A 9755-nucleotide genomic window follows, 5' to 3' on the forward strand; every position below is an offset into this window, starting at 1 on the left:
CGTTTGGCCCTTCATGGTTTGGGATGCTCGTCCCAGCTCAGGTCATGACAAACTTGGTATCAGAGCACGATTCATGGTCCCAGGGTGTCTGCAAAATAGTATCTAGTAGAGTCTTGCTTATGGGTGTATTGTGCACCACAATTTTAATCAAGAGGCTATCGGGCATTTAGGAGTTGTTTCTTATTTTTTCATACTCTAGTTCATGCTATAGAGTTGTCCATAAGGAAGTTATCCAAATTCATTCCTTGTTCTAATTTCATGAGCCATACCTTACTGTCGAGGCAATACAAGTCTAAGAGTCTAGCTCCCCCAATGATGTGGTTCTCTCTTATTGAGTTATCCATAAAGTTATGAGATAGCACAAGGACTTGAGAGGAGTCAATTAGTGCTTCAAGGTGTATGGATTAAGTGTATGCCTTTATTCTGATAAAATCGTGCTTTCTAGCCTGAGGTACAAAGTTATTTACTCCTCCTATTTAAAAATTCTTATTGCAGATGTCTTTCATAAGGATAATGATATATAACAGAATGTTGGAACTATATTGCCACCTGAGTTATAGTGTATGTTAAAGTGTCTTGACCTATTGGTAGTGAGATGGTCTAGAAGTGGGTGACATTAAGTCATAAGTTTAGTAGTCAGAGTGAGGGTGACATTTGCATAAACAAATAGTTTTAGTTGTATAATCGTGGAATGAGGGATGGGTTGTCTTTTTAAAGTAAGTGACTAATGTTGTAGTAATATTTGTAGATTGTATGGTAGTCTGTGAAGGAAGTAGCTAGCTATGATTATTAGTTATACAAAATAGGGAAAGAGCCTAGAATGGATGGTGATGATTGTTATATGAATCTCTTATTGGCTGTTAATAGAAAGGGTTAAAATAGCAAATAAGTTATAAGTACAGACACATTGCGGTATATGGAATTTTAAAGGTAGTTGTAATGTATGCATGGGTAAGTAAGTATGATGTGAGAAAGTAGAATATGTTGATAAGATTGTAATAGGTTATATTATAAGACTTAGACCGTCTATTCTTAGTTAGTGACTTTGCCCCCTTGATTTTTCTTTCTCTAGTAGTTGTAAACTAGTACTTCATGTGAGAAGGTATGTAGTGGATGTTGAGTTGTAATGGTGATTTCATGGAGGGGTTGTGGTTGTAGATAGTAGTTAAGTAAAGTTAAATATTTGGGTTGATTTCCCAATTTGATAGACTAGTAGGATATGTGGCATGCTTTACCGGTGGTATATCATTGATGATAGACAATAGGCTTAAACTTTATATGTGGAATATAGTTATGAGAATAGTAGCTCGAGATTGATAATCCATGTTTTGTGGGAATGAATTAGTTGGTTTGGTTTAGTGTTTGAAATAGCCTAGGTTAGCGACTTACAAAATAAAAATGGACAATTACGATATGTATATGGTCATGAGGGCTAGTGTTAAAAAATATGATGAATTATGGTTGAATTATTAATGTGGATAAAAGCATGAGTAAATAAGAATAAGTTGAACTTTGAGGTAGCATGTTGTTAGATAAGGTGTGATGTGTATAAGTGTTTTGTGTACCTAGATTTAATTCTTGAATCTTGTAGTATGGAGAAGTCTGAGAAGTAGTTGTATAGTAATTTTTAGAGTTGAATTGAAGGGGGGGAAAATAGGTAGGCAATATGAGCCTTGGGTATGCTTTTACAAATTTTTGTTAAGTTGCAAGTTATGTGATTTTAGGTGTAATGCAATTATTCTAAGGAATTAAAGATAGAGTATTAAGTGTTCAAAAGTGTGGGTGTCTATACCTATGATAATGGCAGTCGTAAGTTGATGACCTTGGGGGTTAGAGGATATTTCAATTAGTGTCCCTAAAGGGGAATGTCCTAGAAAGAATTTAGTGTCTTTGTATTAGAAATTATTGAGGGGAGTTTGTATTCGTGTATATACTGACACCCCTTTTATGATAAGGAGTATGGATGCATGTGCTCATGAGAGTGGGAGATGTAGAGTGATAGCTATAGAGTCTAGCGGATGTTAAGAGTATCTTTTACAGTAAAAGCAAGGCCTTCAAAGTATAGTTCTTCAGGGAGAGTTTAGAGTTTAAGTATATGGTGATGTATCTTTTGTGTTGAGAGTTGTGGCTATAGATTTTGGTGTGAGGTTATGTCTGCAAGTCTAGAATTGTGACTTTTATCTAAGGGGGAGATGGGGAATTAAGTTAGTTCCTGAATTTGTTTCAATGCGGAAAGTTGTGGGAAGGATTCATGATAAATCTATTCCTAACCAATCATACTCCTCCTACTTCCATTTCGGAGATTATTCTGCAAATGTCCTATGTCATGTGTTCAAGTCATGCCTATGCCTATGGTTCGAGTTCTCTATGGACTTATGTTTATGATCTGACCTCCAAACTAGAATTATGCCTATGCCTATGTCTCTCAGTAATCCAGCCTTTTATGTATTCAAATCATATGTTATGTTGTTCGTGATCCATGAAAATCTATGTCCCTCAGGATGTTTGGTCCTAAGAAGATATGTTTCTATATGTCACTGACTCATTTTATGTCGGGTTTAGCCAAGTTATAACGTTTATGCAAACTCATGGCAAATCTCAGTTCCTTAAATGAGGAGCAATCACTTCAAGTGGAAATCTTTGTCTTACTTGTAATGTAACACCCCATAGCGTTCTCGACTCAAAACCACTCTTGGGTGCATGTGTGGAGAGCTGACAACGTGAAAATTTTTCTAATTCTTAAAAGACTTAGCCATATTTATGAGCTCTTAACTTCCATGATTTTCAAATTGATCTTTTTGACCCCAAAACGTAGATTTTTGAGTTGATTCATGATCAGGAGTGTATAGGGGGTGTCTCGGGAAAGTTTAAGTTTTTTCAGATGATGTTTGGGGTATATTTGGATGATCAAAATAGTAGGCCAATGCGATGTTGACGCGTTGCACCAAGAATTGCATCGGTAGGGACCAACGCGGCCATCGCTTAGCGTGTCGGGTGCCCAGTTTGTGTTACTAATTTCTGGAACCAGAAGGGTAATTCAATCTCTTTCCCTCTTTTTATCTTGATATGTGCCCCAATGTTTTCTCACTATGCTTTATCCTAAGAATTTATGTTGCATTGTGTTTCTTCTAAATGACTCTCTACTTATGATCTAGATACTTGATATAAGAAGTACTTCATGATGGTACCATATCTTCACCTCATGTTCCACCTTGATGTAGGTCAAAAGGTATGGGTTATAATTAAGTAGTGTTTCTCCTATTCATGATAATTGTTCTCGGGTCCCTTAATGACCCTCTATATGTTTGTGAGATGGTGGATGTGGAAGCATAGTAATGTGGTAAGTAGGAGTGTAGATGTTCCTGAAGCTGAAAAATTTGATGTGAATTCTCGAGCTAAGGTTATAGGTGAAAGGAAAAAGAATGAGATGAACTTTTGTTGTGTGAAATAGCTAAGAAGGAGGAATGTGGTGAAAATATTTGTGAGAGTGATTGAAATTGTTAGTCTTAGTGGGGGAATCCATGTAGTGGGTGTAGTAATGACTAGGCTTGAATATTGTGTCTGCTAAAAATACAAACCTATGTGCTATGTGGTTAGTACTCTTTAAATTAAATCTTGAGTGTGTTTGATGGTAGTGATAAGGTGAAGAAATATTCTTAAAAGGGATGTAAAGTACAAGGTCTCGTAGCTTAAGTTAGCACCTTTTAAGTCCGAGTTAGGCTTCAACATAGCAGAACTAAGTAGTGGGATTCAAAATCTTGTGTCTAGACATATGATGGGATAAATGTAAGTTGAAAAGTGTGAAGTATGCTATTTATCGTTTGGGGCATAGACAATTAGAGTCTCAAAGTTTAAGTCTATTTGTTGTACCTTGCAAGGTGGAGAATGCTTCTAAATCTTATGTCCCATGAAAACCTTATTTCATGATTAGTACTAATTTAAGTCAGTCCTATTATCACCAAATTAAATCATGCCTTATGTTGTAATGATTATGGTTCATAGAGCTCATGTGCAAGATCATCCCTATATAAAGTCTTATTGCCTCACGTTTCATGTTTACATGTTTTGCTCGGGGTTACCATGAAACTCGTTAGATGCCTTTGTATGTTTTGTTGATAAAAATTATTCAATGTGATTTCGTAATTTATTCTACACCTTTAGATCCTCAAAAGTCCCTATCTATCATTCGGGGATGAATGATCTCAAGGGGGAGATACTGTAACGCCCCACATTTTCGAGTTAGAAATTGAACCGTCGTTCCTACGTGTGTAAGCTTTAATTCCATGGTTTATGTTTACATTCATATGTCATGATCTTTTGCCTAGCATATGAAGTGATTATGAGGTGAAAAATGTTCATAAAAATGGCCTAAAGCAAAGTTGAGCTAAGAACTATTCATTCATCCAAAATTGGATATTCGATTCTACAAGGGTCTTCTTTGAATATGTATAACTTTTGATACACATAGAATTTGGCATCTCAAGACCCACCAAATTTTAGATAATCTAATTAGCTTTCCAACGATACCAATTTTGTCAAAATTCGATAACCGAGAGAAATGTTATGGCATTTTCCGTGTGAGGCAGTAAGCCAACGCGATCTTGACACGTCGCGTCGACTGCGCCCCGACATGAAACCTGACACGAATTTAAAGTTGTTTTATGCATTAATTCAGTTCCTAATGGGTCTAGGGGCATTGTTCTCACTTCCCCTCACCTAAAATTCGTCTATAACATAGAATTTCAGCCCCAAAAAAACCAAAATTGCCTATTATTCACTCTTTCTCTCAAAAATCAAAACCATAAATCATCCCCAAAGATCAAGAACTCTTCTCTAAGAGCAAGAATTTTAAGAAACAGATCACGATCTGGGTTCCTTCTTTCAAATCTTACAATCGATGGTACGTGGGGTTTTCCTAAACTACATGGGCTTGTTGAAAACACATTGAATAAGATTTAAAGTTATAGAAATCATAAAATTTTAAAGGGTTTTTGGAATTATGTTTTCAATCTTCCATTATGAATGCTTTAATGATACTATTGTTTTGGTCTTGAGGCCTTTCCCCCAAATTTGATTTGTAATTTTATATATGTATGTGTGAAATTGAGATTTGAGGATTGAATTGAGAGCATAAGCCTATAAACGTCCCTCTCTTGTTGTTAAGCTGCTTGTTTCTATGGGTGTTATGAAATACTCGATTGGATTTTGAGAAAGCATGATATGAGTAACTTGATTTTTGGTTTATGACTTGATTATGATTTTGAACTTAAGATGGGGCGATTTATTTGATGTTAAATGTTAAGAGAATTGCTAAAAGAATTTCATGATTTGCCACAAATTTCATGACCATCATATGTTGTTGAAAGGTTTAAAAGAGAGAGTTTCATGCATGTGTTCACATGAGTTTAAGCAAGAGTCCTTTTGAATTTATTGATTGATATGGCGGTCCCAAACTTCATGTTTTGAAAGAAGAGATTATAATATGCTATGAATGGCCCAGATATGCGACTTTCAAGTCAATGGTATGATGATACCATATAAATGGATGTCATAATGGTGTAAGACATTCTGATTTTGATTTAAGAGAATACATGTCTTAAAGATCTAAAAATGGGCTAAAAGAGAGTTAGGTGGTTGCCCGAAGAAGGATTGAGTTCAGATAATTCCCAGACCAAAACTATGTTTTACTGATACGGGTTTCTATTACATCCCTAAGAGAGATTATATGCTAGCCTAGTACCCTGTGGTGTATCAGAGACAGAGACTGCAACTCTTGCTTCAAACTTGAGATGGGGGCTTGGCTTTCGATTCAAGGGCAGATTCCATATAGCCCATGGAATTTTAGAGTTGTAGGGTATACCACCTAGCTCAGAAGTAATATAGAGCATAGAGTTTCATTTACAAGATTGTTTTAAGAGCATTTGAGATGGCCCATGATTTTGAACTATTTCATGCATAATATTTTATGAATTGCTCTCACCTATGTTATATATGTATAACTTCATTATTTTGGATTGCTTTACGTACCAGTACTTTTGTATTGACCCCCTATATTTTAGGATTCTGAGACATAGTCCTGAGGTCCCGTAAGAAGTAGATTGACTTGTCAGAAGTTTACAGCTGGTGAGCCTCCCTTACTTTGGAAGGCCTGGCTATGAAACTTAATATTGTTATTTTATTTTGATTCATGGTTCGACTGGGGGCGTTTTCCCAGATTTCAGACAGATGTCATTTTCAATTAGTAGAGATTTTGCATACTAATGTTAGACGTTGTTAGAGGTTTATGGTTTCCATTCCAGATTGTTCAATTGAATTGTGATACTGACCATGATCCCATATTGCTTATATTTCCACATTTACCTTCATATTATATGAATGTATGTATGATTTCCAGATAGAGAATGGTGCTTGGGCCTTCACGGTTCGGGATGCTCATCATGACTAGGGCCCTGGCTTGGGTCGTGACATGAAGTCTGAGTAAACAACAGAGCCACATCGTTCTACGACATTGAATTAAGCATTGGGTGGGAGGCAATCCACTATTTTAGTGTTCACATTTGTTTTTCTTTTTTGTAGGTAAAATAGAATAAGGACAGGCCTGCAAAGAAATAAAAATTGCTCGATTCATAACCATCGAGGTAAGGGGACTTAGTGACCAATTAAGAAAGGTCATAAGTCCCATGTGGATTAGGTAAGTTGTGCATTAACTAAAAAGATGAAATTTTAATGATTTTTGGGGGAATTTCTGGACTTTAACCAGTGAAAATTCTTGCAAGGCCCTAAATATCACTTACGACCTTGTAAGTAGCAAAGTAACTGTCAGAATAAAAAGTCCAGAGAGCAGGAAAATTAGACGAAAATTTGGATCCACATGCAGTTTTCATATACGGATCGTCTGTACTACATACGGGTCGTATGTGACAGTTGTAAGTGGGCATTATTGTGGCCCAATTTTGTTTAAAATTTTGGGCCCACCCATACTTAAACTAACCCTAAATTGACCCCCCCTTTCTCTATTTAAGCCCTTTAAATTATTTTTAACACTTATAAATCCTCAAAATCTCTTCTAAATTCCTAACATACAACCTTCCTCTCAAAGTTCAAACTTTTCCCACACGCAACAAAAGGTTAAATTGTTACTTGTTTTTAGTACTAACTTGTTCAAAAGTTCTATATGCATTCTAAAACATTGGGTTTACTTCACTTTTTCATAGTTCACTTCTGGTTTCTCGCATAAAAGGTAATGTTCTTGGCTCCCTATAGCAATATGTTTTGTTAAATTCAAAGAGAGTAAGTTGGTATGTTGAGGTTAATGGTAAATATGTAATAACCAACTTACTTGTGGATGGGAGTCTTGAAATAGCTTTAAAATGTTATTGTAGGGCATTGTTCTTGAATTAAACCCTAAGATTATACCCTAAATAGAAGTTGAACTTAAAGAAGTAGAGGAATACCAAATGTTTGGATTGTAACTTGTGTCGAAATTTGATTTTTAAGTAAATATATGCATATGGAACCTGTTGGTACTGAGAATAAGTAATATGAATTCAAAACTTAGGGAAAAAGTTGAAGTTTTTGAATTTTGAGTTTCTCTTCAAATTTTAAAATCCCTCATTATCTATTGGATACTAACACTTGATTTCTCAGGTACACATAGCACCAAAGAAGAAGAAGGTTGCACCTACTAGGCAACTGGATGACTCTTTCGAGAGCAGTAGCTTGAAAGAGGAGTACCCGTAGGCTCGATCCAGAGTAATCTCGACCAAAGTGACAGGACCTGTAACTAGAGGTCAAGTATAGGCTTTGGTTGACGTTATTATAAAGGAAAAGTTGAGTATGAAGATTCCAGACACATCACAGCGGGACAAGCAGTCGAATTTCACTCGGCCTAAGACACAGGTTGAAGCTATTGAGTTCCTAAGTAGGCTAAGTATGAAGACGGCCCAAAAATCACCACTGCACTCTCCCCAACCTATTAAGGGTAGTGGTGATTTTGATGAGAACGAGGATGATGATGAAGAAAAGGCAGATTTACCTCCCATAATAATTACACAGGACCCCCAGTCTGAGGAGGATTCTTGGATGAGTCTGATGCAGCGGATAAGGAGCAGTCATCAGTCGTACTCCAAACTAATGAGGATACAGTAGTTCAAGAGCAGTTATTATCTATACCCCAATCTAAGGAGGGTACAGACAAGGCTACACACCATGTTCCAGTTCTTAATTCTGAGACACTAGCTCAATATGATCGAGAATTTGACCCTACACATGTCTCAGAGGAACCTTTTGATAATATGAACCCGAGATGGTATGTGGAGGGACTTTGAACTATTTTTTAGCAAGACAACCATATTACTGGGTACGGCTGGCTCATGAGGACTATCTATGAGGAGAGATGTACTAACTTGTCTGGGTTGGCTAGTACATCACTATTATGGACCACATTTGATAGATATCATTTGGGGTGAATGACTGGACCCCTATGTTCTTATAGCCCAGATTTAGTGTGGGAATTCTACATGTCATACCATGCCACAGTAGCCTTGACTACGCCAAAGATTAGAGTTCTTTTGAGGTATACTAAGAAGCCCCAGCTTGAGCAGACTCGTGTGAGAGGGGTTATGGTAGATATTTCAGCGACGGCCACCTGCCGAGCTCTTTTCTAGCTAGATTATGTTGCTCCAGCATCCACAGCTGAGTGATATTACAGATTAAGAGTTGTTCGCTATAGATACATTATTCATAATGCTAAGCATAGGAGTGAGAGAGTTGAGATGGTGAGATAGATCACTAAATATATCTCACCTCTGTAACATGATACTCCTTGTATCGAGAGGCAGGGTATGATAAAGATGATGGTGCTCACTTTTTTGCTAAGTTTTAGTGGCGGCTTATTTGTTACAGACTGTGTTCGACTGCTATGAAAAATGTATTAACTTGGGATAGAGCTCCACTAATTGATAGCATGATGGTGGGATATGACATTGATTTTTCAGCTATTATTTAGCGTGAGCTTTATGAGAGAGCTTTTGCTGGGGCTACGACTCTACTGTTCCTATGCCTTATTCAGCGGTTATATGATGCGGTCATTGTGAGAGAGATACCACGAGTTGATGAAAGAGTATAGGTAATGTCCACGGCATATACTAGGATGATAAAGGATCCAGCACATCCAAACCTTCTCAGGAGACACTGTGCACCCACTACAATGCCTCTAGCCCCATCTGAGGGCCTATTAGTCCCCACAGAGTCTATTGATACATAAAGAGGTGATGTGGGATCTAGTATGGAGTTTGAGATAGAAGAGTAGAGAGAGTCCCCCTAGTTGAGTACTCAGGGTGAGGGGACGTTTGCTATATCCACTTCACAGTCGGTGGGTGCATCTTTAGTGCCCCCTCACCCATCTACTTCAGCTGTTTTAGGTATGATACTAGTATCTCATGAGTTTTTTAGAGTTTGGTAGAGAGTCAAAGAGTCATCGACACTCGACTATAGAATGTCGAGGCCGAGGTGGCTACTTTATATAGACAGATCTGATCATGGGTCTAGACTACACTAGAGATGGTTGAGGCTAGATTAGATTTTGCGTACTGGGTTGCTATGTCAAAGGTATGAGTTGAGTTGCATGTATGCATAGATGTTTTTTAGGGTCGAGTATTAGCCCAGTTTAGCAGTATTGAAGCACCCAATCTAGGGGATATTAGGTATTCTCTCTCACTGAAAACCACATATCAGCAATCCCTCCTATCATGCTC

This window comes from Capsicum annuum, chromosome 11, assembly GCF_002878395.1.
Source record: "Capsicum annuum cultivar UCD-10X-F1 chromosome 11, UCD10Xv1.1, whole genome shotgun sequence".
NCBI classification, from domain to species: Eukaryota; Viridiplantae; Streptophyta; class Magnoliopsida; order Solanales; family Solanaceae; genus Capsicum; species Capsicum annuum.